This window comes from Podarcis liolepis, assembly GCF_965112155.1.
Source record: "Podarcis liolepis genome assembly, chromosome: 6".
NCBI classification, from domain to species: Eukaryota; Metazoa; Chordata; class Lepidosauria; order Squamata; family Lacertidae; genus Podarcis; species Podarcis liolepis.
Genome location: NC_139559.1, coordinates 69,150,252 through 69,177,243, shown reverse-complemented (window position 1 = coordinate 69,177,243; position 26,992 = coordinate 69,150,252).

Here is a 26,992-nt window from a genome sequence, read left to right as displayed (position 1 = left end):
CTATATCAGTAGCAGTTACACTTCCACTTTGCCAGAACCTTCCTGTCTCTCTCCCACCCTCCCCTCCAAAAAAAAAAAAAATATATCACCATTACATTTAAAGGCACTTTGCATCTTGTAGTAAAACTGTGATGTATGAGTAATGCTTATAGAGGGAGGATTTTGGCAATGGAGAGAGCTCTAGAAGTTTGGTTTTCAAGTGATGCATGATGGAGTCCTTGTCAGTAGATTTCTAGACTGCTGACTATGGGCGCTGGGTACAATATATCACACTTTCATATCCTCATTTTATTTGTATGCCTTCTTTCCATACAAAACATGGCAAGCTTTACATAATTACAAACATAACAGAAGTCATAAACAATAAATAAAACACATCAAAAAGTACACAGCCAAAGGGAAACAATTTCCCCATAAATCATAAGATCTAAAACTAAAGATACAACAATAATATCAGTAACAGCAACAAGCTCTCTCAACCCCCCATAAACAATACTCCAGCCCAAGAATCTGTTCAACAGCTTCAGCTTTTGTAGCTGGAGTCAGTCAGCACTCCACTCTCCCAGGCCAGATGGGAAAGGGCCAGCAAGGCAGGGTGCAGGTCTTCCAGGGCTCACAGCCAAGATGGTCTCATTTAAAACAACACAGATAAAAAAGGAAAACAACTTAAAAGCAGCTGCAGTCCTTGCGAAGCCTGTCAAGCTCCGTCCCAAGCCAGGTGGAAGGAGGCAAGGGCAGGGTCCTTCAGGCCTTCAGCAGGCCATCACAAGAGGATAAAAATAAGTGGGCAGAAGTGAATTAATTATGGGTTTCAACCTCCCATGCTACACAGCACAACCATTGTTTAGTCTCTTAAGTCAAATGTTTCAAAACTTTTAACATAAAATGGATCCAGTTATTGTAATAACATGAGCACAAACTTCAGCAGTTTAGTAATACATTATTTTGGAAAATAAGCTGCAAAGTAAAACAAAAAACAAAAAACCCCTACCAAACCTCATAGTAAAAGTTTGGTAGATATGCAGGAGAAATATTTACATTTATATGCAGCCATATCATGCAATTAAAGTCAACAGATAAACACATCGGCGTGTTGAAATAGATGTACAAACGTATCTAGACATATTGCACCGAAACCCTGATATTTCATCCAAATGCAATACTGTATTTCCCAATACTGTATTCCCCGTAGGAGTTTTGCTCAAGGCTATGCTTAGGTATACTCAAAAAACCCTGATAGCTAGTCACTAGGGAAAACATGTTCTTTTACAGATAATTGCTACTGGCAGCTAGAGGCCCCGAGAATTTGATGTGCAATAATGTGACCTGACTATGTATTAAACTTGTTTTGAAGGACATGTGTAAAGTAATTTTATATGCATCTCACACACCTTAGTTTTTGGGATTTCACTGTGTTAGCACATTTTTAACAACTTCTCTATATTTAATATCACTGTTAGGGTTTGTCCTAATAGCTCTCAGTCACAAAAGATCTCAGATATATGTTTTTTCTTCTTCAGAAAGAATGTGTGTGTGTGTGTGTGTGTGTGTGTGAGAGAGAGAGAGAGAGAGAGAGAGAGAGAGAGAGAGAGAGAGATGAAATGGAAAGAAAGCAAACCCAGATGACTTGTGAGGAATATGTAAACAAAGCAAAATTATATTATTGATAATGGAACTGGAAATAAAAGTGAGAGAACAGCATTTACTCCCAGGAATTTATGAGGTTAACCATTCCAGCGCAGTGTGCTGCATTTAATCGGAATGCTATCTAGTAGCTGCACATTATGCCTTTGAATTCTATGCTAATCACCACTTTGTTAAATTTTAGGTATGTTTCAGAGATGACTGTTCTACATTTAATGAACTGCATATTTTATAAAAATTAGGATGGATGTAGCTTTTGTTTTTTATTGTAAAGTGGATAATAAGCTAAAAATGCAATTACAGGGTATGGTGAACAAGTATCACAACTGCTAATTACCAGAAATATATAAATTTCTCAGGACTCATTTTATTGCCTCAGTCTTTGCATGGAAACCTAAAATCTAATGTCACTGAATCCCCAGGATATAATTCAAGAGTTTCCACAAATGGAAAGGAGCCTGGAGACTTGCTGAGAGATGTCCTCCATAGCGCAACAAAGCCATCCCCAAATAAGAAAGTTTAGGACTACAATACTGTTAGGTACTGCACAGAAATTAATACAGTGTGTGTGTGTGTGTGTGTGTGTGTGTTCATGACTCAGCAAAGACTCATGAATGGAAAGATTCTGTAAGAGTACGTATTACTATCTGAGGCCAGGATGCAAAAGTCCCTTTCCTGTAGGACTGGAAAGCAATTCCATAGGGGCGGAATTGCTCATCTCCCACAGGCTGCATTCGTCTCTGCCATAAATACTCTTAAGGGCCATAAAACCCCTCTGGCTCGGTTTTTCTCAAGGTACAGGTGACCCTAGAAAGTGCCCCAGAGAACCCCATATGTGCATATAGAAATTCTATGTGTGACTCTTTGGAATAATGTAGAGATCCATTTGAATAATGTAGGCACCATCCAGGCAAGAGTCTAAAAGGAAACTCCAGCGCCCACACATTGCCTTTATACTTGGGAGCTATCAAAATCATTACGGTCCTTTTGCCACAGAAATCTGGTACACACATAGGACTTCCGGTCGGTGCGGACTTCCGGTCGGTGCCAGCGCTTAATGGCGGTCCTAGCTCCGAGCTCCGGAGAAGGACTGCTTCGCAAGTTTGGGTCTTACCCGCTACGGCAAGCGGGGGACCCCTAAAATCCCAGGCGCTGAAGCCTGAGAACAAGGAGACTCGGTGGGCACCTTTGCGCCCCCCGGTACCGTGAAAGAGCCTTTTTAAAGGCTACGGATCGACATCGGGAGAGAGCGCGGTGCTGAGAGTCGCTACCCAGCCTGCGAAGTGAAGCCGCGTCGCCATAAGCGGAGAGCGCCGATTCCTTCCTGAAAAGAAAATTTGGACTGAATTCCCGTGAGTAAGAGCTGAAAAATAATCGGGACCCTTTAAATTTTAAAAATTGGACTAAAAACGGGGGAGATCTAAACAAAGGAAGTCTGCCTCCCCCCGACTGCATGAAAGCGAAAGCAACGGAGCTCTAAACTTGCATCCGTTTAAACCCGCTCTTTAATCAGCTAAACCGGACATTTGGACCTTTGATCTCCCCTCTAGCTAGCAGGGCAGAGGGGAGGTGAATTGGATTAATAACTGCATGAAATATTGGAAGTAAAAAAACCTCTGCCGTCTCACCCATCTGAAAGTATGAAACGGTCTGCCTTTTTAGCACACTGAACTGACTTTTCCCTGTGAAGCGATACTCTGATACAAAGTTTCCACAGTGCCTGGTTACTGTGTAATACAAGAAGAAATAGTATAAATTGGACAACTGTGGCAGTTTAAAGTAACAAGTTTCCAGCAATACTGACTTTGACTGTGTAAATCTCTTGCTTTATATCCTGGACAATTCCCCTTGTTTTTGTATTTGGAATTTTGCTCTATGGCCATTTTGATTTGCTCCCTCTAGAGGATAAAGTAAAGTTCAGCACAGCCTGATAGTGGAATTTTCCAAGGGAGAATAAATCCCGTGGGAATTGACCTTGACATGAGTGGCTCACAAGAAGAGATAGTCACAAGAGCCAAGACCAAGCAACATCAACAACAACAGCTGCAGCAGCAACAGGTAAAGAAAAGAGGTTCAATTTCAGGCGCAACAGCCGGATCAGCAGGAACAACAGGACAAGATAAAGGAGCAGCCGTCTCTATGGAAGCTGTGACAGATGCTCTGCTCAAGATAAACCAAACTCTGGAGTCTTTGACAAAACAGACTACAGAGAACACACTAAAATTAACAGAAATTTCAGTAAGATTAAACCAGAATACAGAATCTATAAACAAATTGGTTGAGGAAAATGCCACTACGCGCCAAATTGCGGAAGACGCCAAGGCCACGGCGGGAGAGACACAGGAGAAATTAGAGCCGATCGCCAAGAAGGTCTATGAGCATGATGCAACTTTGGCCTTGTGGGAGTTACAGAGGAAAGAGAGGAACTTAAAATTAAGACTGATTCCGGAGAATGAAAGAGACAACCTTGTGGAATATCTGACACGGGAGTTTGCGGATTGCTGGGACCTTGAGGAAGACGAATTCAAAATCACGACTGCCTTTAGATTGGGTAAAAAGCAAGACAGAAAGACCCCGAGAGACTGTTTGATTACACTCAGATCTAAGGAGGAAAGAGATAAAATATTAAGACTACTCTTTGAAAAGGCCTTGCAAATTGGAAATTCAGCTGCACAGATCTTTAAAGACATCCCAAAATACATTTTGGACTTAAGAAATTTCTACAAGGACTTAGCTCTTTTGTTAAAGAAAAATTCTATCCGCTTCAGGTGGGAATTCCCACAAGGACTGTCATTCGACTACAAGTTAAGGAAGGTGAAAATAAAGACAATTCAAGACAAAGACAAATTTTTGGCAAGATACCAGGAGGACCTACAGAAGGGGACTGTGGATGCACTTGCAGAACAGAGGAGAGCATTGGATATTCTGAATCTCTCGATTGGACAAAATCCACCACCATCAGAAGAAGAGCAACAACTTGGAGCTGTTGGAGGTGCCCTAGGAAAATAGCAAGATGGCGTTGCAATTCCTTAGCTGGAATTGTAATGGGCTCAATGGGCCTTTGAAGAGAAGACAAGTATTTCACATATTGAACAGAGAACATTTGGATTTGATATGCCTACAAGAAACGCACATAACCAGAGCCCATAGGAGACTACTTATAAATAAAAGGCTAGGACAAGAATTTATCTCATCAGACAAAGTTAAGAAGAGAGGAGTTGTAATATATGTCAAGGAGAAATGGGCTCCAAAAATGATATTCAAGGACGAACAAGGGAGATATCTAGCAGTGGAGATACAAATACAAGGAGAAAAATTTCTAGTGGTTGGAATCTATGCACCAAATGAAGGCAAATCTGACTTCTTTAAGAGACTCCATGAAACCCTCACTGACTATTTGGATTATAATATGATCATCATGGGAGACATGAATGGCGTGGTCTCCACCAACATGGACAAGGCACAAAGACTAACAGTTAGCAAGGAAGGGAGACTCCCTAAGACTTTTTTCGAAATGACAGAAAATATGGACTTGATAGATATATGGAGAACAAGGAACCCTCTGGAGAGAGAGGGAACTTTCTTCTCCCAAGCAATGATGACCTGGACCAGAATCGATCAAATCTGGGTTACTAGTGGAATGGCTCCAAAGATTAAGAAAGTGGAAATCTGCTCAAAAACTTGCTCCGACCATAATGCCGTGAAGATGGAGATGAAACTCACAATAACTGGTCAATTTAGATGGAGAATGAATGACACCCTCTTTCGAGACAAGGAGATTCTCACGAAGGCCCAAAAGACCCTAAAAGATTATTTTGAAATAAATTTGAGGACCGACGTGGAGAAAAGAGTGATCTGGGACGCAAGTAAAGCAGTTATGAGAGGATTTTTGATTCAACAAAATTCAATAAAGAGGAAAAAACAAAATGAGAAAAAAGAGAAGATTTTGGAAATGATAAAGGAAGGAGAGAGAAAATTAAGAACAAAACCAAAATCTCAGGACATTCTAAGAGAAATCAAACTATATCAAACACAATATATGGAATTGATGAACCAAGAGATTGAATGGAAGATAAAGCAAATGAAGCAAAAGACCTTTGAATCAGCAAATAAATGTGGCAAACTTCTGGCATGGCAACTGAAGAAAAGGCAGAAACTAAATACAGTTACAAGCCTAGAGGTGGATGGAAAGAATATATCTAAACCTAATGAAATTAGAAACTGCTTTCTAAGTTACTTCAAAAAACTCTACACTCAAGGCCCGCAAAATGAAGAAGATATAGATAAATTCCTTGGAAAATATGGATTACAAAAAATCTCTCATCAAAGCAAGATGGATTTGAACCAGAGAATCTCAGAACAAGAGATAGAGGCTGCCATTCAGAATATGCAATTGGGCAAATCTCCGGGACCAGATGGACTGACTTCTAGATACTACAAATCGTTGAAGGAATGGTTGACTCAACCATTAAGAGAAGTGTGTAATGAGATTCTTGAGGGAAAAAGGGCGCCTGAATCGTGGAAAGAGGCATATATTTCACTCATACCAAAGTCAGAGACTGAAAAGACCCAACTCAAGAACTACCGCCCAATATCACTCCTTAATGTGGATTACAAAATTTTTGCAGACATTTTGGCAAAAAGATTTAAAAGAGTTTTGATGGAGAAGATTCATAAGGACCAAGCAGGCTTTCTTCCTAAAAGACACCTGGCAGATAATGTAAGGAATGTAATAGACATTCTGGAAAAGCTAGAGGTGAATATAAACACTAAAGCAGTATTGATTTTTGTGGATGCGGAGAAAGCCTTTGACAATATTTCTTGGAGTTTTATGAGGAAGAATCTTCATGGGATGGGGGTAGGCCAGGGTTTTGAGAATGGTATGGCTGCAATATATTCTGAACAAAAAGCTAAGCTGATTGTAAACAATGTTGTGACTGAGGAACTTAAGATAGAAAAAGGAACACGACAGGGGTGCCCGATTTCCCCATTACTTTTCATTTCGGTTCTGGAGGTGTTGCTGAACATGATAAGAAATGACCAGCAGGTCAAAGGTGTGCAGGTCGGAGCTAAACATTATAAGTTAAGAGCGTTTGCAGATGACTTAGTATTGACTTTGCAAGAGCCAAACACTAGTACGAAAAGGGTTCTAGAAATAATACAACAGTTTGGCCAGGTAGCTGGATTTAAGTTGAACAAGCAAAAAACTAAAGTTTTAGGGAAAAACTTAACAGATATGGAAAAGGAGAAATTTCAAGAGGAAACAGGTTTGATTGTGGTAAAGAAGGTGAAATACCTAGGGGTTTACTTAACATCTAAGAATGTGAATTTGTATAAGGATAACTATGAAAAATGTTGGTCAGAAATTAAAAAAGATCTAGAAATATGGTCAAATTTGAAATTGTCAATGTTAGGCCGAATTGCAGTAATTAAAATGAATGTATTGCCTAGAATGTTATTTTTGTTTCAGACCTTGCAGATTCTCGACAAGATGGAATGTTTTAAGAGGTGGCACAAAGACATTTCGAAATTTGTCTGGCAGGGCAAAAAGCCCCGAATTAAATTTAAGATATTGACAGATGCTAAAGAAAGAGGGGGTTTTGCCCTGCCGGACCTAAAATTGTATTATGAGGCTGCAGCTTTTTGCTGGCTGAAAGAATGGATGCTCCTCGAGAACACCGACATTTTGGATCTGGAAGGTTTCAATAATGCCTTTGGTTGGCATGCATATCTTTGGTATGACAAAGTCAATAGTGCCTTTAAAAACCACATTGTCAGGAAAGCATTGATTAATGTTTGGATAAGATACAAAGATCTATTGGAAAATAAAACCCCTAGATGGGTGTCACCAGTGGAGGCTAAAGCAGTGAAGAAACTCAATATGGAGGTCGGATGGCCGAAGTATTGGGAAATCTTAGAACAGGATGGAGATAAGTTCAAACTACAAAGTCAGGAGAAATTGAAGCATAAAGTAGAAAATTGGTTCCAATATCGCCAAATAATGGAATTTTTTAAACAGGACAGGAAAATTGGCTTCCAGGTGGAAAAATCAAAATTAGAAACCGAACTGTTAGAACCCAATACTAAGAACTTATCTAGAATGTACAACTTGCTGTTGAAATGGAACACACAGGAAGAAACAGTTAAATCGGCTATGATTAAGTGGGCTCAGGATGTTGGACATAACATTATGTCAGCTGACTGGGAGTGGTTATGGAACACCGGTATTAAATTTACGGCATGCAATGCCTTAAAGGAAAACATTATGAAAATGGTATACAGGTGGTACATGACCCCAGTCAAGCTGGCAAAAATCTATCATTTGCCTGATAATAAATGTTGGAAGTGTAAAGAGACTGAAGGTACCTTTTATCACCTTTGGTGGACATGCCCGAAGATTAAGGCCTTCTGGGAAATGATCTATAATGAAATGAAAAAGGTACTTAAATGTACCTTCCCTAAAAAGCCAGAGGCCTTCCTTTTGGGCATTGTCGGCCAATTGGTGACAAAGAAGGATAGAACTTTCTTTATGTATGCTACAACAGCAGCAAGAATACTTATCGCAAAGTACTGGAAGACACAAGATTTACCCACTCTGGAAGAATGGCAGATGAAAGTGATGGACTATATGACATTGGCCGAGATGACAGGCAGAATCCGTGATCAACGAAAAGAGACGGTGGAAGAAGACTGGAGAAAATTTAAAAGTTACCTTAAGGACCACTATAAACTTAATGAATGTTAAAAATGTTGTGGTTTTCAGAAACAAAGGGGTACAGGGATATAAGGTTAGAATATATAAAAAAAGGACTAAGATGATAGAGATTTGAAAGCAACAATTGGGAGTTGCTAGTTGAAGTATGGACATTGGGATGCAGAGAGGGGGGGTATGGGGAAGTCCAAGAAAAGAGGTTTACATGAAAATATGTTTGAAACTATGCGTGTTTGTTTGTCTCTTTTAGTGTTTGTTTGTCTTTTTAAAATTTTGTAAAACCAATAAAAATTTTATAAAAAAAAAAGAAATCTGGTACACACATAGTCCCAGACAGCTTGATAATGAGAAAACAACTGGACCATAATGCTTCCAGATGACTAGAGCTGCATCAGCTCTATGAGGGAATTGAAGGGCTGTAGGGTTCTCCCCTTCTCACATTTCAACAAGGCTTAGAGGAGAATTATATCAAATTATAATGGGGTGGCCATGGCAACCATGCCACATGAAAAGGGATGAGGCTAAGGGACGAAACTGTGCTTTAAGGCCTTAAGGAAAGTGACACTAGGAATCTCATGTGCGTCTTTTACAACTGTTGACTTTTAATGTCGGGAATGAGCCAGCTCCAAGCAAAGATTTGCAGCCAACTGCAGAAAGCAGCCAGGAACAGAGAAGCTTAGATTTTACTCAGGCAGGAGAGAGACGACAGCCACAGACTTCGGCTCTTCATGACCTTGAACAGCAAGCTGATAAGGCAGTAGCTGAGAGAAGGCTGGAACACAGCCAAAGCTCTCAAAAAGCACAAACAGACTCGGAGACAGCCTCTCAGAACAGGAAGAGGCTGGAGCTGACCCACTAAGTCTGAAGAGTCGGTGAATGGGAGGGCTGCTAGATTATGGTTACCAGACATCCCTGTTTCCTGGGGACAGTTCCCGGATTTACAAATCAGTCCCCATACAAAATCAATTGAAGTTGAAAAGTGTCCCCAGATTCATTGAAAAAAATCTGGTAACCTTATGCTAGGTAGGAAGCAAAACAAGAGACACAAGGGTCGTAAATTCAATATCTTCTGTCAACACCGGAAGGAGTCTTCAGAAGGGTCATCTTGAGTGATGATGCCGGAAGCTTTGTTTTTGCCATAAACCCTACTTTTTAATTACCTACACTCACTGTGTTATCAAGCTGGGAACCTGGACTCCTGACATTCAATTCCAGTAAGCCCTTTCCACCAGCTTTTAAAATGTTCTCCGTTGTGTCTTCTTCATCCTTCCAGGGGTGATTTTATGTACTAAAGACCAAATGGTCTTCAACTGGTGGGTCAGAATCCACTACTAAGTTGCAGTTGGACCTGAAGTGTGTCGCCACCATTCAAATATGTGGTAAGAAAAATTAGGATGGGTTCCCAGATGGTTGTTGTGCTGAAGGTAGGTCAGGTCTTTTAAAAAGTTTGGAGATTATTGCTCCTGGCCCCATTTCCAGCTATGGGCCTGTGCCATTGATGTAATGCACCCCACTTTAATGCCATTTCTTGCAATGGGTATGTTAAAAATGAAGATGGAGCTGTTACTATCTTTCAAATCATCTTTCCTACTTTTCAAAGTGCTCAACATCCAAGGCTCAGTTTACATGCCTTCTGGCCAAAATGTAAGAGAGCCCTAGCCCAATCACTCAAAGAAGCCCGGGAACACCTAAGCATTGTCAAACTGTTCACATACAGCTTCACAACTGTGCTGTGATTCTGTTTTTGCTGAGCACATCCTGTAAGCCAGCTCCATTCATTGTTAGAAAGAATATGACAGCTGCTGCCTACACTGAGGTTTTGCAATTTTTTCTTTCTTAAAAAAACCTGATTATACTATTGTATTTCTATATTGTTGCTTGTAACCCACCCTGGGGCCTTATGGTGAAAGGTTGGTAAGAAATCCAATAAATAAATAAATACCACTCTCTGTAGGATAAACAAGATTTGCTGTAAATATTCCCAGTACGCCACAGAAATATACAGAGTAAATGTTCCAAATGCAATACAGAAATATAAAGAAAGTGTACTGAATTTTTCACAATACTGAAAGATTGGACATACCAAAACAATTTAATTTTGACCCCAAATTATTATCCAGTGCTATTTTTCTAGAAAAAGAGGTGCCGGGACTCACCTCCCATGCTCTCTTAAAATAGCAATGGTGTCCACCTGAGAGATGCCGGAACTGATTTCCAGCGAGTTTTGGCTGAAAAAAAATCCCTGGTGATACCCTATTTCATCCTGTCCCTGATGGGCAAATATAAGCTGAAGAAATCCAAGGGAGCATGTCCACAATGTCGCCAAAAACATGGACTGTGGATACTGAACACAAGCAGGGCTAGTCCCAAGAAATTTCTCAAGCCCAAGTAGCTCCATGGACTGATTCAAGAGTCACACTCCCTGCAACTTTGCAGCGGATGTTGGGATGAAACTTTTAGGTCATACTGAGCTTCACTGAAACTCTTAACACAGTATATAGCTCCCCAAAGCTACTACATAGCTTGTTTGTGTGACTGAGCATGCCCCTCAATATGAGTAAATTCAACATTTGAAATCCATCCCACCCTTAAGGAAGCTTTGGCTTTATACTATGTGGGTTTATTCTATATCATTACATATGTTATCTTAAGACTTGGGAACCTGAAGGCTGATTCCAGTCTGAGGAGATGTTGTTTTGCAGCACAGATAATGTTTTACTCGATTTCTGCTGAGCAGCTCTTCAAAAACTTTGTGCCGGGGCAAAGGAAGAGGGCAGGATTGTCCATTCGATGTTAATGATGCAGAGTTGAGGATGGCATCACACTGCAGGATGAAGAATACACAGAGCTTGAGAATCCCTAGGAAAAGTCTTGAAGTGCATCTTTAGAACAAGCGCTCTTCACAACATTCTAAGAATGCAAAATTCCCCAGGAAAAAAATAGCCATTATTCATCTGCCTCTGGTACTTTTAAGTATATCCAATTGAGAAATATCCACTGTGCACCATCAAAGCTGAGCTTTTAAAAAAAAAGGCTAAGTAAAATAAAAAAAGAGATCAGGATAGTTTAAGGCCAACAGAAACCCCGAAGCCCTGTTATGATGATATTCTGCAAAAAATGAATTGTTATTGAGGTAGCAAAACTGGATCTTCGGCAACTACTTTTGTGCAAGATGAATTTTTCGGTTTTCACAATTCCATCTCCCCATTGGCAAACTGCAAAGTTAGCCTTCATGTTTTTGAAATCACATCAGGATTTACAACTGTTTTAGCCAGGTTCTTCTATTCCCAATGCTGAATGATAGCAAGAGAATGGCTATTGCTTCTCTTATTTTTCATTTTGCAAAGGTTTAGTGGCTCAGGCTCCCCCCCCCTCGCCCCCAAAGGAAAAGAAAAACATGGCACATTTTACCCCCTAACAAAGCAATAAATATATATATGCCGGTATGCAAACCTTTGAAGGAAGACTGTCCTAGGAAGCCAGTGAAGGGCTAAACACAGCTTAAATAAAACAAGTCACTTTTTTTTTTACATATGGTGGTGATAACAGCAGGTTACCTGACGAGCCATGTCAAGTAAGACAGAGAGGTGGCACCAGACCATTAGCAAATAAAGGATTAAGGAAGCGCTAGCAGGTTAGGGCCTCAAGCTCAGCAACGATGAGATTCTGCTAAAGCAGCTTCAAGCCTGAGGCAGGACGATAAAAGCTGACTATTGCAAAAAGAAAACCAGACCTGTCACCACCATCACTCAGCTATGCATGTTTGGAGCAGGGAAATTACAAAAGGCTGGGCCAGGTCTCTATTACAGGGCAGGCTGGCAATTCTCAACCATTTGCTCACAAATTTTTGCAAATCCTATGGCAAATGTGACTCACGTATTTGCCTGACTGAAACATGTATGTCCCCTAACAAGTGTGTGCCACGGTGGAACTCTTCTGGATCCAATGCATCAAAACAGGGCATGCATGTTTTTATTTATTTCAGCTGTGGTGGGGTTGCTACTCCAATCTGACAGCTTAAAGTGGTAAAAGTTCTTAGTAAGGCTGCTTGAATTGCCAGTTAAAAAGTAAAAGCTGCATACACCAGGCCCTCCAAGTGTCCCTCTTTTTCAGGGACAGTCCTGGATTTACAGAAGCCGTCCCGGTTTCTGATTTGAAGAAGAAGAAGAAGAAGAGTTTGGATTTGATATCCCGCCTTTCACTCCCCTTCAGGAGTCTCAAAGCGGCTAACAATCTCCTTTCCCTTCCTCCCCCACAACAAACACTCTGTGAGGTGAGTGGGGCTGAGAGACTTCAAAGAAGTGTGACTGGCCCAAGGTCACCCAGCAGCTGCATGTGGAGGAGCGGAGACGCGAACCCGGTTACCCAGATTACGTGACTACCGCTCTTAACCACTACACCACACTGGAATGTCCCGCTTTTCCTTAGGACATCCCTATTTTCATCAGAGAAATGTTGGAGAGTATGAAGTTAGGCAACTCCCGAGCCAAGGAGATAAGTAATTGTACAATTTTGGTGTGTATACCACGAAAGGTTGCATTTCAGCCTGATGAAAAAGAGTCTTTGTTAAACACCTGTTCGGTGTGTTTAATAGGTTGAATCCATGTATGCTTTCTCAGAAGTAAGCACTAATTGAGTTCACTGGAGCTTGCTGCAAAAGTAACAACACCTAAGGTTGCAGTCTTAGAATCAAAGCATGCAGCTGGGAATCAGTTGGAAGTTTTATTAATAGAATGCCACAGATTTCTTTATTATTATTTTTAGAAAATACAATTTTGGGGGGCTTGTGTAAGTGTTAACAGACTCTGACAATCCATGTAAATTTTGTCTGTGGCATAATATGGATCTTTCCTCTAGGCCTTAGGAGCAAAGTCACAACTGCATGTGATAGCATAATTGGATCAGGTCATTTGTCATGGAGGTTGTTGGAAGAAGAAACAAATAACCATTCTGAGGGCCATAAATGAAGGACTGTACATGACAAAAAATTATGTCTATCATAAATTCTGATTTAAAACGGATTAAACCTAGTTTAGGTTTTCCAAAACTTTCGGCAGATAATTTCAGTGAGACCTCTTAGAAGAAAATTGCACCTGAGAAGTAAACTTATCCAATTAACATTCATGCCCAATGCCCAATTAGATAGAAAAATAGATAGATAGCTATGCCAAATTCTTTGTATATTTGTGTGTACATATGTAAGCTAATGGGAAAACAGTTTCAAAAACTGAAAGGGAAAAGGTCCTATCTAAAGGTCTTGAATAAATTTCAGGTTAAAAGTGTGTGTGTGTGTGTGTGTGTGTGTGTGTAGCCTGAGTTACATTAACTTAAATCAGGAAATATATTTACTGAGATTTCATATAATTATGTTGCAGTATCATGCTGGGACTAGACTTCATAGCTAGCTAGTAAAAAGGTGTAGATATCATGTCCAGACATAATTTGTAGATCCCAGGAGGGGCTTATCTACAACTCTGCCAGAACCTACTGCTAAACTTTGGTAAAAAAAAAACCCCCACCCTCCAATCATGACTCCTCCTCTTCCTTGTCTATCAAGCTGTAACTTTTTCTTTTTTTGCTCTCGTCAGCTGAATCCACCTACATCTCATTTTCTTTATTTTCTTCCTTCCAAGTTAGTCTCCTATACAGTGCATTAGAGCAACACTATCGTGCAAACACATCCAGTAGCTTTCAGAATTGCACTTTTTATTAAGTGTTGGTGTTTTTGTTTTGTTTATTAAACTGCTCGTACGGAATAACAGTGGTGCCCCGCAAGACGAAATTAATTCGTTCCGCAATTTTTGTCGTCTAGCGAATTTTTCGTCTTGCGAATCACGAAATCCCATAGGAATGCATTGAAAATCAATTAATGCGTTCCTATGGTCAAAGAAAGTCCAAACAAAGCCAAATTTGGTACAACAACAGTTTATTAACTGCTCTTTAAAGTCACACATACTGTAAAGAGCAGTTCAAAAATTTAAGGGAAAATAAATTAACTTTATAAACAAAACATGTCTTTGTTTTTAGACAAAGAAAAAAAAGTCGCAAGACGTTTTCGTCTTGCGAAGCAAGCCCATAGGGAAATTCGTCTTGCGAGGCAAATCAAAAATGGAAAAACCTTTCGTCTAGTGAGTTTTTTGTCTTGCGAGGCATTCGTCTTGCGAGGTACCACTGTATTCAAAAAGCAGACTGTAGGACTGTAGAACTATATAATTTAACCTGGGAGTAAGTTTCATTGCAATCTGTGGGACTGACTTCTGAGCAGAAATGCAAAGGATTGCTCTGTAAAGGTTGTAGCTTTAAGGACTAAATAATGAAATATTCCACTGGAAAGTGTACCTTTTCTTTTTTTAAAAAAAATGAGGAACATTTTCCCATGTATCGATGTCTCGGAAGCAGATGTCTCCTTGACGTGTGCATTCAATCTGTTGGTGGTGACCTTGCCGGGTGAAGCAGTTGTTTGAAAATGAGTTTTTTGCCTCCTAGTCTGTGGAAAATAATGCTGTAACGAAGATTTAATATAAGCCATAGCTTCCCATAGAAGCTTATTTCAGCAAACTAAACTATTAATTAAAATAACAAATGTCAGCTATTTCTCAAGCTGACAGTTAACACAACACAGCTTTTGCTTAGCATGATGTGCAGGATGTATGGGAGTCGCTCCTCCATTCTGTCTTCCTAGCTACGTATGGTCCATTTATTAGACTTCAATACAGTGATAAATTAACAAAAAAATGCTGCAGTTTTACTAGTAGCGTGGGAGCTTGGGGAAAGCCCATCTGGCGGGCGAAGAGTGTCTGGCAAATACAGGAGGAAACACTTGCAGCAAAAGTGAATGTGTGGCATTTCACGAACGGTTTCAGCGTCGCAGGGGGAAGGATGGGAGAAATCAGCACAGACGTTTGTGTTGACGCAGGGTGTTTGCGCCCTCAACTGATGCTAGGTTTCTGATGCTGAATAAGAGGGTTCACCAAAATAAAGCCCGGGGCCTGAAGACGTTTTTGATCAGAAAAGGTGGTACGGTTTTGGTGTCTCTGGCCTGAGTGCAGGTAATTCTTCCTCTGGTTACTGCCACGGGGACACAAAGGATGGCATCCAATGTAGCACAAAGTAACAAAGGAGATTCCAACTAAACATGATGGAGAACTTTCTGATGGTAAGAGTAGAAGAGACTCCCTAGGGAGGTGGTGGACTCTCCTTCCTTGGAGGTTTTTAAGCAGAGGTTGGATGGCTACCTGTCAAGGATGCTTTAGCTGAAATTCCTGCACTGCAGAGAGTTGGAGTAGATGACTCCTGGGGTGCTTCCAACTCCATGATTCTATAGCACTGAATATGCCCTGCAATACCACACCCCACAAAAAAATATTTTCCAGAGAGTTAGAGGAAACCACAGAACAGTTTGGGGCACGTGAGGGGAGAAGAGGGAGAGAAAGTCCTGTTGTGCAAGCAGAAATATTTCTTGTAACTTGAAGCCATTGTTTTAAGTCCTAACCTCCAGATCAGGAGGAAACAAGCTTGCTCCATCTACAGTGTGACAGCCCTATGTTGGATACAAGCCAGAAAGTAGGAAATCAGTGATTCACATGGGGGGTCAAGTCTCTTGGGACCTGAGACATCACTGTCTGACTCCTATAAAATATAATCCTATAAAGTATAATCCTTTAAGGTACACCTGATAGAGGGTGTGCAATACTCTGTTTCAGTCTTTCATTCTTTCCATAATCATTTGCATTGCTATGAAGAAAGATATTTAGACATCAATTTATAAGTAACATCCAGGATAGGATGGATTATGAATTGCCTCTAGATTAGGGATGCCATATGTCTGAAATTTCCCTGGTAAACAGCGTCTGAGTGGAAATCGCTGAAATGTCTGGGAGAATCCAGGTGCATTGCAGCCCATGTTGGAAGTGTAGATTTTGGTAAATTTCATTAAAAATAGCTCATAACTTTGGCCAAAAAAAGTTCAACAATTTCTGTGTCCAGATTTTCACTTTTTGAAATATGGCAAGCCTACTCTGGATCCATTGACTACTTTCTATTGTTTTGTGAAAGTTTTGGTCCTTCCAGAAAATACAGAAATTGCAAGGATGTCTCAGAAGTAATCAGTGGGGGAGTAGGGAGTAGGGCTGCCTTCTAGTACTGATGGGCTGTTGAGGGTTTTGGACATGATATAAGTTGACCAATGTTCTTGGAAGGGTGGATATTAGTTCATTGAAAGACGAAGCCCCCTTTCTGATGTTTTGGGGTAATAAGGGATCATTCCTGCACAGTCTTCCAACATTTCTTCAATGAAAATAGGAACCAGGTGCGCCATCTGTGCAAAGCCGTGGGGTCAGAGCCCCACCCCCAATTTTCCACAGCTGGACAGGCCCTGTCAGGCCCTCCCACAGCTGCAACTAAGCCCTGTTGGGCTACCTAGAGGGTGTGACGGCCCCAGATCTCCTCCTATCGTGCGACATCATACAGTGCACCTCCCCATGTGGGATGCAACCCAGCGCACCTGATAGGAACACCCTATTCTATACCGTCCAACATTTCTCTGACGAAAATAGAGATGTCCTAAAGCTGGATATTCCAGGATCAAATCTGAAACCAGGATGGCTTCTGTAAATCTGGGACTGTCCCTGGAAAATAGGGACACTTGGAGGGTCTGTCCCTGTCTGGCCTCAGACAGAGGTGTTCCTCAGTCTTCCTAGATGAGACTAAAGTTGAGGACACTAGCAATTCTGTCTTCCTCGTCACCATCACCAGATGGAGGCTAAACTATACACCATGTGCAATTGTTCTGATTTTGAAACATCCCCGGGTACCGCCTTTTGTGTTAAGAGCTGCAAAGTAAGCAATTGATAGCCAGCATGGAGGTTCACAAAGGCCTCTGAGGGGGCAAAAGAAGGCAGGGCCTCTTTCCTAAAGTCGGCATTTTAAAAGCTTTACTCCAGCCTGTGGGAAGCCTATAAATCAATATCAATATAATTATATATATTTTTTTTCAGGAAGAAAGAACTAACATTTCCAGCAAAGTACAATTTAATATACATTTGTTTCATCAGTGGGGTTGTCTCCTTTCCCCACCCTTTTTTTATTGTGGTTACGAGGAAGCATTCTGCTTCAATGGGAAGGCAACTGAAAAGATTTCTCTCTCCTCTGACTGAGGAGGCATGCTTCTGTAGCTGTATATGGAACTGAGATTCAATGTTTTTTTTTAAAAAGAAACTCAGGGCTTGGAAACTACTGGTATATCTGAAGTTAGGATTTCTGACTCTTCAGTTGCTACCTCAAAAGGCCTTTCACTCCACCTAAATTAAGATGCTGAAATGGACAAAACTAAGCAGAAGTTCAGTTCCATTCTGACCCTGAAAACGAATTCCTAGGATTAGAATGTGATTAGAGGAACCCTGCTCTTTAATTCTGTCCATCTTTTGCCCCTGACTCTGGTTAGTAGATCTTGGGGTTATAGTAAAACAGCAACCAAGCTGATATGAAAAGGATGAAGTCTGATCACCCCTAGGACATTGTTTTAAAAGTCTTTTTTAACAATAATTTTTTGAAACAGAAAAATGGCTAGGCTAGCTTTCTTTTTTATACAAGTGTCAATAGGACCCAAGTAAAATGAAATTCTTAGTCATACTGTACATTATTTACCCCAACATTCCTTCGAGGAACTTGAGGTAGCCTGCTTGGTTTCTCTTTTCCCCAATTTTATTCTTACAACAATCCTGTAAGGTAGGGCAGGTTAGCGATCCTGGTCTGCTCAAGGATACCCAGTGAATTTCGTGGCCAACCAGGTATTTGTACTTGGGTGTCCCCAGTGTAAGCGCAACACATTAAAACTCTCAGCTGCCATACAATAAATTATAAAGAGATCCTAGGTTTCTGTAATTGTGTGCACGTGCTAGTACACACACACACACACACACACACACACACACACACACACTTACAACAACAGCCAATTTCTATTTTTAATAGATGACACCTCTTCCCCCATTACACAAAGATAAACCACTTCTGCACGAACCAGCCCTTTTGACGTATAATTACTTGTCTTGAAATGACATCCTGCTCGCCTATGAATACTTGAAAAATGTTAATCCCATAATTGACTCCATTTACTGGATTTTCTCAGATGATATTTCACATCTTCTATACATGGCACACAGACAGCAGCACAATGCATGGATCCCTGCCTGGGCCTGCCTTTTTGCCAACTTCCAGCTCTATAACAACGGCAATTCTATGCAAAAATATGCCGTTTCGGGGGAAAAGAAAAGAAAAGGAAAGGAAAGAAAAGGAAAGGAAAGAAAAGAAAAGAAAAGAAAAGAAGAACATTACTTATTTAGGGCCCGCAGACAAATGTATTTGCAGCCTCACTTACCACAGGATAGTACTTGTAGACAGTCTGTCTGAAAAGAAGCCGTGCACCTTTAGACTGTGATGGTATAACGTCAGAAGGGTTTTGCTCATATTCCTGTAAATGTTGGGTAGTACAGCTATTAATGGTCTTAATTAGAAGAGGCACCAATGGGCTGTGTTTAGTGTGAGGCAACTGCCTTGAGAAAGCTGCCTCTGATTGCCCAAAAGCAATTTAGAAGCAAAGTGATGCTCTAGCAGAGCAGTAGGAGTCAAAATAGTATCCTTTTTAATAAAATAAATAAGGAAACCAGAAAACACAATCAAATTGCTCTTCCGAAAGCTTGGCAATACTGTAGGTTCACTCAGAATGAGGAAGTCTGCTAATAGCTCAGACAGCAATTCTGCCCTCAGACCAAGTTCACTGGGGCTTTGTCATATTTTTTCTAGGAAACCCACCCCATATATATATATATATATATATATATATATATATATATATATATAATATCTTGTAACTATATGCATATTAGAAATTGCCCCACTTCTTTCTGAAGGACTTACACCTCACACTCCCATGGCAGCTTGCATTTTTTTTTTTAAAAAAAGTTAAACATTTCCTACTCACTTGCATTTTAGAGGGATACTTTAGCGTATAGGTGTCAACTTTTCCCTTTTCTTGCGAGGAATCCTATTCGGAATAAGGGAATTTCCCTTTTAAAAATGGAAACATTGACACCTATGCTTTAGCGTATTTTAGAGGGATATTTAATGTAGGCAAACCCAACATATGATTTTTTTTGTTATTGTTAAAAAACCCCCCACACTATACTTAAAAACCGGAATTGGGACTTCAACAAAATCGATGAATAAACCTGTGGCAAACAGTGTTGTTGTGTGTAGAGGGAATGTGATTAAATCAGGGTTTCCCAAAGTTGGATCGGTTGTAGGACTACAACTCCCATTATCCCTAGCTAGCAGTGGTCAGGGGTGATGGGAGTTGTAGTCCAGAAACCTGGAGACCCAAGTTCGGTAAACCCTGTGATACATGATACTGGCCACATTCACCCCATACATTTGAAGAACTAGGATACAACAGTTCCAGTGAATTCTGGGAGCTGTGCGTTGGGAAAGATGGAGGGCACAAGGAGAAGGGGACGACAAAGGACAAGATGGTTGGACAGTGTTCTCGAAGCTACCAGCATGAGTTTAACCAAACTGTGGGAGGCAGTGGAAGACAGGAGTGGCTGGCGTGCTCTGGTCCATGGAGTCATGAAGAGTCGGACACAACTAAATGACTAAACAACAACATTCACGCTCACAGAGCTACAATTCCCTGAGTTCCCTGGGAGAAGAGATTGATTGTTAAACCACTCTGGAAATTGTAGTTCTGTGATGGGAAAAGGGGTGTGAATGTGGCAGTTGAAGCTTTGCAGGAATCTTGTAGAAATGCAGAGCTGGTCCAAGACATTTTGCTGCCTGAGGCAAAGGACAAAACGGAGCTTTATCCCATGCTGCGTACAAAAGTCAACCAGGCCGGCAATTAAATCTAACTTTGACACCGTCAATGTGGTAGCATCCTCCACTATCCCTGAGGCCAGGAGGCTAGTTTAGCAGGCTCAGGGAAAGCCACGTGGCACACACAATACTGCCTGCTCCCCAGCTGTCAGCATCTGCTGCCTGAGGCAGCTGTTGAGATGATAAACTTGAACGCTATGCATGTTCCCCTGAGTCCTTGAGGAGAAGGGCTGGAGGAAACAAAGTGTGAAGGAAGAAGAGGTGCTCAGAAACAGGAGGTGGGGCTGGGCTGGCTAGGGTGAAATGTGTGTACTTTGTAGTTGTACTACCACTTTGCAACTATAATGGACTATTCCAGCTCTACTATTAGGCAGTTGGAGTATAGAACCATATGCATTGTGCTTGCCCAGTGCCCCCTAAGCTAGCATGCTCAACTCAGCACTGTTGCTGAACAAAGACACAAGCTGGATGGGGAGGGTTGGCATCTTCTCTTTCTCTTCAGGCTGCAATGTGTCTACTTAGGGTGAGGATGGGAGAGAAATGTGGCTCAATTCACATTTAAAGCGGAATCTACCTTCTGGAACAATGAGAGAACACAGCCATCCTCTGAAATTTGCGGTGCAAATTTCAAACGCCAAAGAATGTTTTAAAATGGATATATTAAGGGAAAGTGCAGAAAAACAAATCTTTTAATGAAAATGATATACAAGAGTGCATTATAACATAATAAGTTCATTACAGAAATGTCAACCTGCAATCCCAACAAAACACCCCAGCAAACTCTACAGTATGCCTATCGACGTGTCAGAGTTTCTCATCAAGCTTTTAACTTTTCAATTTGAGACATTTAATTATTAGAAGAAACTTGCAAAACAACAACAAAACCAACTAAAACAACAGATTTTTCATGAGTGCCCCCCCCCAAGAACATGTGCAAATAGCTGCAGAAATGTGGACAACCAAATTTAGGATTGGGATGGGAAAAAATGAGAAATGAAGGGAACCGAAATCGATGGGTGATTCCATCCACTGCTTTGGGACAGCCTAACGAGAGGGTTACCTTAAATCTTGCTTTAACACAGGTTTTTTGGTTTTTGGTGTTTTTTTTTTTAAGTTTAACTTACCCGAAGAAAGACTTTCTTGAAACATAGGTCATTTAAAGTAAAAATAAAATGAAATAATGAAATGAAAGGAGAACACCATAGCATATATTGGTGTCAAAGGCAACGACCAGCTGGCTTCCTGGATTCAGGGACTTATCAGGTGGCAGACGGTTGTTTTAGCTGTCCTTTGGGTCTTGTGCCAGGTACAACTGACTGACTGGAGAACTGGTCTGAATTCCACATTTTTTAAAAAGTGGAGTGTCGAAGCATGCAGTTGAAAAAGTGTTCAGCTTTCTTTGGTCTCTCAAACCTACATCCTGTGTGGATGGGGGTCCCATTTGTTCTTTCAAAGAGTTTTTTAAAATAAAAATTACACACACACACACACACAGAGGTCACAGCTGCATAACGCATTTCAAGCACTCTTACACCACTTAGCCATGGTTTAATGGCATGGTTTAACAATCAGTCCCTCTTCCCAGGGAACTTTGAGAATTGTAGCTCTGTGAGGGCAATGAGAGCCTTCTGACCACTCTCATCACCATTAACAAACTATGGTTTCCAGGGTTCTTTGGGGGCAGATCGGGCTCTTTAATGTGTTATGATACTGTTTTAAATGTACCGTGTGGCTGTGGTCACAAAAAATATGGAGGAATTGTATAGTCCACGTAAATATTATCTGTTTCCCCTCTTAACCTTGTTACAAAGTCTTTGAATTTTCTGGAGACTCTTCAAAACTCCTCCATGTGTTGATGTTTCGGATACTTAATGGCAAAGGCAGTATTCTGTTGACATACCGAGAGTGACTTTTGGTTATGTAGCTGCATAGAGCAGTGTGCAGGCTTCTGTGCTGGGAATGGGGCGGGGGGGGGGGGAGAGAAACAAAACAATTTCATGACTTGACTTCATCTCTTCTTCATTTCTATGCAGAAAACATATTCATCCGAGGTAGCAAAATAGCTGCAAAGGTTCCAAGTGCTGAACTTGGTGTGCCTGAGCAAAATAATAACAAAGCAGTTTCCTAGGCAGATTTGAAAGGCACCTAGCTTTATTCTTTATTTTTGAAAAAAGCAACAACCCACAAGCCAAGGAGCACAGAGAAGCAGATTGTAAATGGTGGGGTGGATGTTGGGTTGGGGGGTGGTGGAAATTCCTGAATGAGCCTCTAAAAATAAACATAGTATCATAGAATCATAATGATTTGATAACCAGGATCTGGTTAATGAAATGACCCTTAAAACCCCTTTGATATAAGTTGAAGGTTCAAAGCTTGAGCAAGTAAAATGGTGTGTGTGTGTGTGTGTGTGTGTGTGTGTGACTGCAGTAGAACTGAGGAGAATTTTCGTTGTTGACAGTGATAACATAATATAAAATCTAAACTTGGTTTGGACTTCATGCCAGTTTCTGTTGTGTCTTCCTTCAGGGGGGCAGACACTTGCTATTTACATTTAAGGGATGAGTAACAGAGAATGACTACCACAAAATTCCCTAAGTACTCCATCACAGTGATGTGCTAAAATGTGTCCTCCAATTTCTTGAAAGTTTATTTCCTTCCTCTGTGAGTGTTGTGGCCTGGCTGGAATGTGCCTTTGAACACTGATACTTAGCCACTTGTTTGCTGGGATAAGGAATAGAGAATAGTGTGTGAATGGGTCTAGGAGGTAGAAAGTACAGGGGTAAAATCTGCATATGTTGCTTTTGACCACATTTGCCCCTGGTCCCTTCTGCCACACAGAAGGTTGCCTAGATGGGAAAATGCCCTCTGGTCTTAAGGAGGTTCCCAAACTCTCCAAATGTTCCTATTTTCTAGAGACAGTCCCTGATTTACTGAAGCAGTTCTGGTTTCTGATTTAATTCAGGAATGTCTCACCTTTCCTTAGGACATCCTTACAATGGTACCTCGGGTTACAGATGCTTCAGGTTACAGACGCTTCAGGTTACAGACTCTGCTAAACCAGAAGTAGTACCTCGGGTTAAGAACTTTGCTTCAGGATGAAAACAGAAATCGCTCGGCAGCAGCAAGAGGCCCCATTAGCTAAAGTGATACCTCAGGTTAAGAACAGTTTCAGGACCGCCGGAATGAATAAAGTTCTTAACCCGAGGTACCACTGTATTTTCATTGGACAAATGTTGGAGTGTGTGGAGTTATCTGACCACCAAGCCATCTGAAGGAAGCCCTGTATTGGGAAGTTTTTTAATGTTTAATGTATTATTATGTTTTTCTATATGTTGGAGGCTGCCCAGAATGGCTGGGGCAATCCAGTCAGATGGGTGGGGCATGAATATTATTATTATTATTATTATTATTATTATTATTATTATTATTAAATAGGAAGTCCCTCTTTTCATCAGGAATGTTGGAGGGTATGGCTTCCTCACCCCTGCCTTAGCTTATGGTTCAAAATAAAGCATTGCATAGCTCAATTTTTTAAAAATATCAAATCAACCCAAAGATCTGTCACGCACTGTCATAGGTTCTGAAATCCATAAATCTGTAACAATAACAACAACAAAATCAGCGTTCATCAGAAGGCCAAGCCAGGGGTGAAATGTTGCACTGCATGAGGCTGATGTAGGAAAGCAGAGTGAAAAATCCTGGAAGTTATTCCTGTTGCCTTTGCGAATGCACTCTTGCTGAAATGGCACTGAGAATGGTGGCAGTGTTCATGCTGTATTTATTTACTCACAGCAAGTACTGCTTGCTCCGTGTGAAGTCCTGCTTAAGTTGATTGGGCTACTTAACCGAAAGGACGACAGAAGCCAGCACATAGTGATTACTGCTTGTCGCCACTTACGGCTTATCAATGGTGAGCCCAAAAGAGTTCTCCTCGAGTTGTCATTTACACCCGCCTTCCCAGCACCTTGCCATGGCACTTGACAGCACTTTGCTGACTTTTCTGGCTGCAACTCTTATCTTCCCCTTTGCTTTGCATTATGTTTTAGGGGTGATAAACACAGTAGCCTCTCCAACTCAGAAGGGGGAGTCCATTTCGCCACTTTAGACAGCAGCCTTTGAAATCATTAGCTAAAAGTGTTTTCCTTTCATCACCAGGATACAGAGGCATTTTCTGTCAAACTTTTCTGCAAGCCAGGTGAGCCCATGAGGGGGGCAGAAGTATCTGTGGGGCTGTGGGCACTCATGGCTGTCTGACATTTCCTCCCTCCCCCCAGTCTCTTTAAACTGGCAGGTCCTGCCATTGGTCTCTGCCTATTAGTACTGTAATTACAATAGTACTAACAAAAGTGACTCTTTCAGGTCTCTTCATTTGTCTTTGTCAAATGTTGTCTTCGTTTGTATTCCTCTCAGGATTCTGCCCCACTGAATGTCTTTAAGCACCCCCCACTGTTAGTTGTGTTCTTGCTTATTAATGGCAACAGTCACGCATGCTGATGTCAACAAAAGGAGACACCATTTTGAATTTTAGTCTTTTAGAATATTATGTGGTTTCCAGGGAGGGAGTCTCGGACAGAGTGGGCAAATGCAGGGTGGACTGTGGTTGTTAAGTGAAAATTTTGGAATTTAAGGCCTTAGGGAACAACAGCTTTGGCTGCGCTCCAAGACACCCCACTGTGAACTCAAGTCCTGACAAGGAGCCCCATCCATTAAACTCTGGGCATATAAATGCTGTTTCTCAGTTAAAAGCTTCTTCTTCTTCTTTATTCGACTGTAATATTCTTGTATATATGCAGCTTAAAGAGGCATAGTGTTGTACTGTCAGAACTGCAAAATTTCAGAGAGAAATACCCGAAGCCTCTGTACTCCAGGCACTTGCTCAAAACTTACACAGTAACACAGCTACCCTGCAACTCTACCCTCTACTACAGCGTTTACCAAACAGCTGGGTTTCCAGCTGTTTTTTGACTACAACTCCCATCATCCCTAGCTAGCAGGACCAGTGGTAAGGGATGCGGATTTCTTTAAGGGAAAAAAGTCATAATAATAATAATAATAATAATAATAATAATAATAATAATAATTTATTATTTATACCCCGCCCATCTGGCTGGGCCTCCCCAGCCACTCTGGGTGGCTTCCAAAAAAATATTAAAATACTGTAATACATGAAACATTAAAAGCTTCCCTAAACAGATGTCTTCTAAAAGTCTGGTAGTTGTTGTTCTCTTTGACATCTGGTGGGAGGGCATTCCGCAGGGAGGGCGCCACTACCGAGAAGGCCCTCTGCCTGGTTCCCTGAAACTTGGCTGCATCTGCATGCTTTAAACACCTGCATGCTTTCAACAGATTTAAATTGGGAACTAGTAATGAGAAGTTGGTCTGTTGGCTTATCGGGTTCTTTCTTTCTTTTAAACCATTCTTAGCTGCTTGCTAGGACTTACAGGAGTAGCCATCTTTTCTACCCATTCAGGATGGAGTGGCATGTCAAAGGACACTTCCTTTTCCAGATTCCTTTTATTAGAAAGTTTTCAACAGGCTTGGTAAGCACCAGGCTTTCTAGCAACTAGAAATGTTTCATTGAAATGACTCATAGGCAAGATTGGGCAAGTTTGTTCCAAATTTTGGACCAAACCAGAAACCTCCCCTATCGACACTCCTATATTCCTATGCATAACAATGTAGTTCAGTTTGCAGAAACTGCTTCCAGTGCCTGAAATTGGCAGATCCACCAAAGCCTTGCGAGAAGAGCAGCATTCATTCCAGTTACATTTACAACACAGCACAGAACGTGGCTGATTCAGAGATTGAAGCAGTGCATGAGAGATACACTTGAGAGAAATTCAGGAAGGACGGGAAGTGGGTTTTTAAAGCATATTTATCCCGCTGACTTTGTAATTACCAGCAAGCTATCCTCCAGTGAGTAAAATAATAAAGAAAACATTCCAGGTATTACAGAGAAATAATGTTTATTCTTTATTTAGCCTGTTGGCAATGAGAATATCTCAGAATAAGACATTATTATTATTATGTATTAAATTTATTGTCCAGACTTCACCAGCAGGTCCCCAGGGCGGGCTACAACAGTTTGGAATCTGGCAATATCTTCTTGAAGCTGCATGCATTTGAACAGTCTTTGGAAAGTTCATTTTAAAAAGGAATTTACACTCATTCAAGTTCACCCTGTCCAAAAAGGAACAAGTTCCAGTTAAAGTTCTTCCTTTCCCAAAATGAACCTGTTCAGTTCAAGTTCATCCAAATCCACACAACATTGGCAATTTGTTTTAAACATTCAGAATGTTACAGGCTGCTGTGCTGAAGTCTAGCGCTCAAAAGTAAATTGGGGGCCAGACAGACAGAATCTCACCATGCGAAGCTTTCTACTAGCAAAGGCTTACCCTGTTTAATTTCTACCAGCCACATGGTTATTAATAGCACAAGGCATCATTCACTTTGTTCCTGAACCTGTACTTCTTGCTGCAAGCTGCTCCTGTCTGAAGACAATGAATGAATCTCTTCAGCAAGGAGAATACAAGTGCCTTAGCAATGGCAGTTAAGTGATTAAGAAACCTTGGCCACAACAGCAGCTATTTATCCGTGTAATAAGTCTTAGAACACTGCCTCCACATTTTGCTTTCTAACTTCCTTTACAGATGTCATTACAGATTACATTTTAAAAAGAAAGACAGAAAGAAGGAAAGCTGAGCAGTCAGGCTTCTCACCTGGGGTGGGGAGAGGGAATGAATGTGAACTAGAAATCATAAAAAA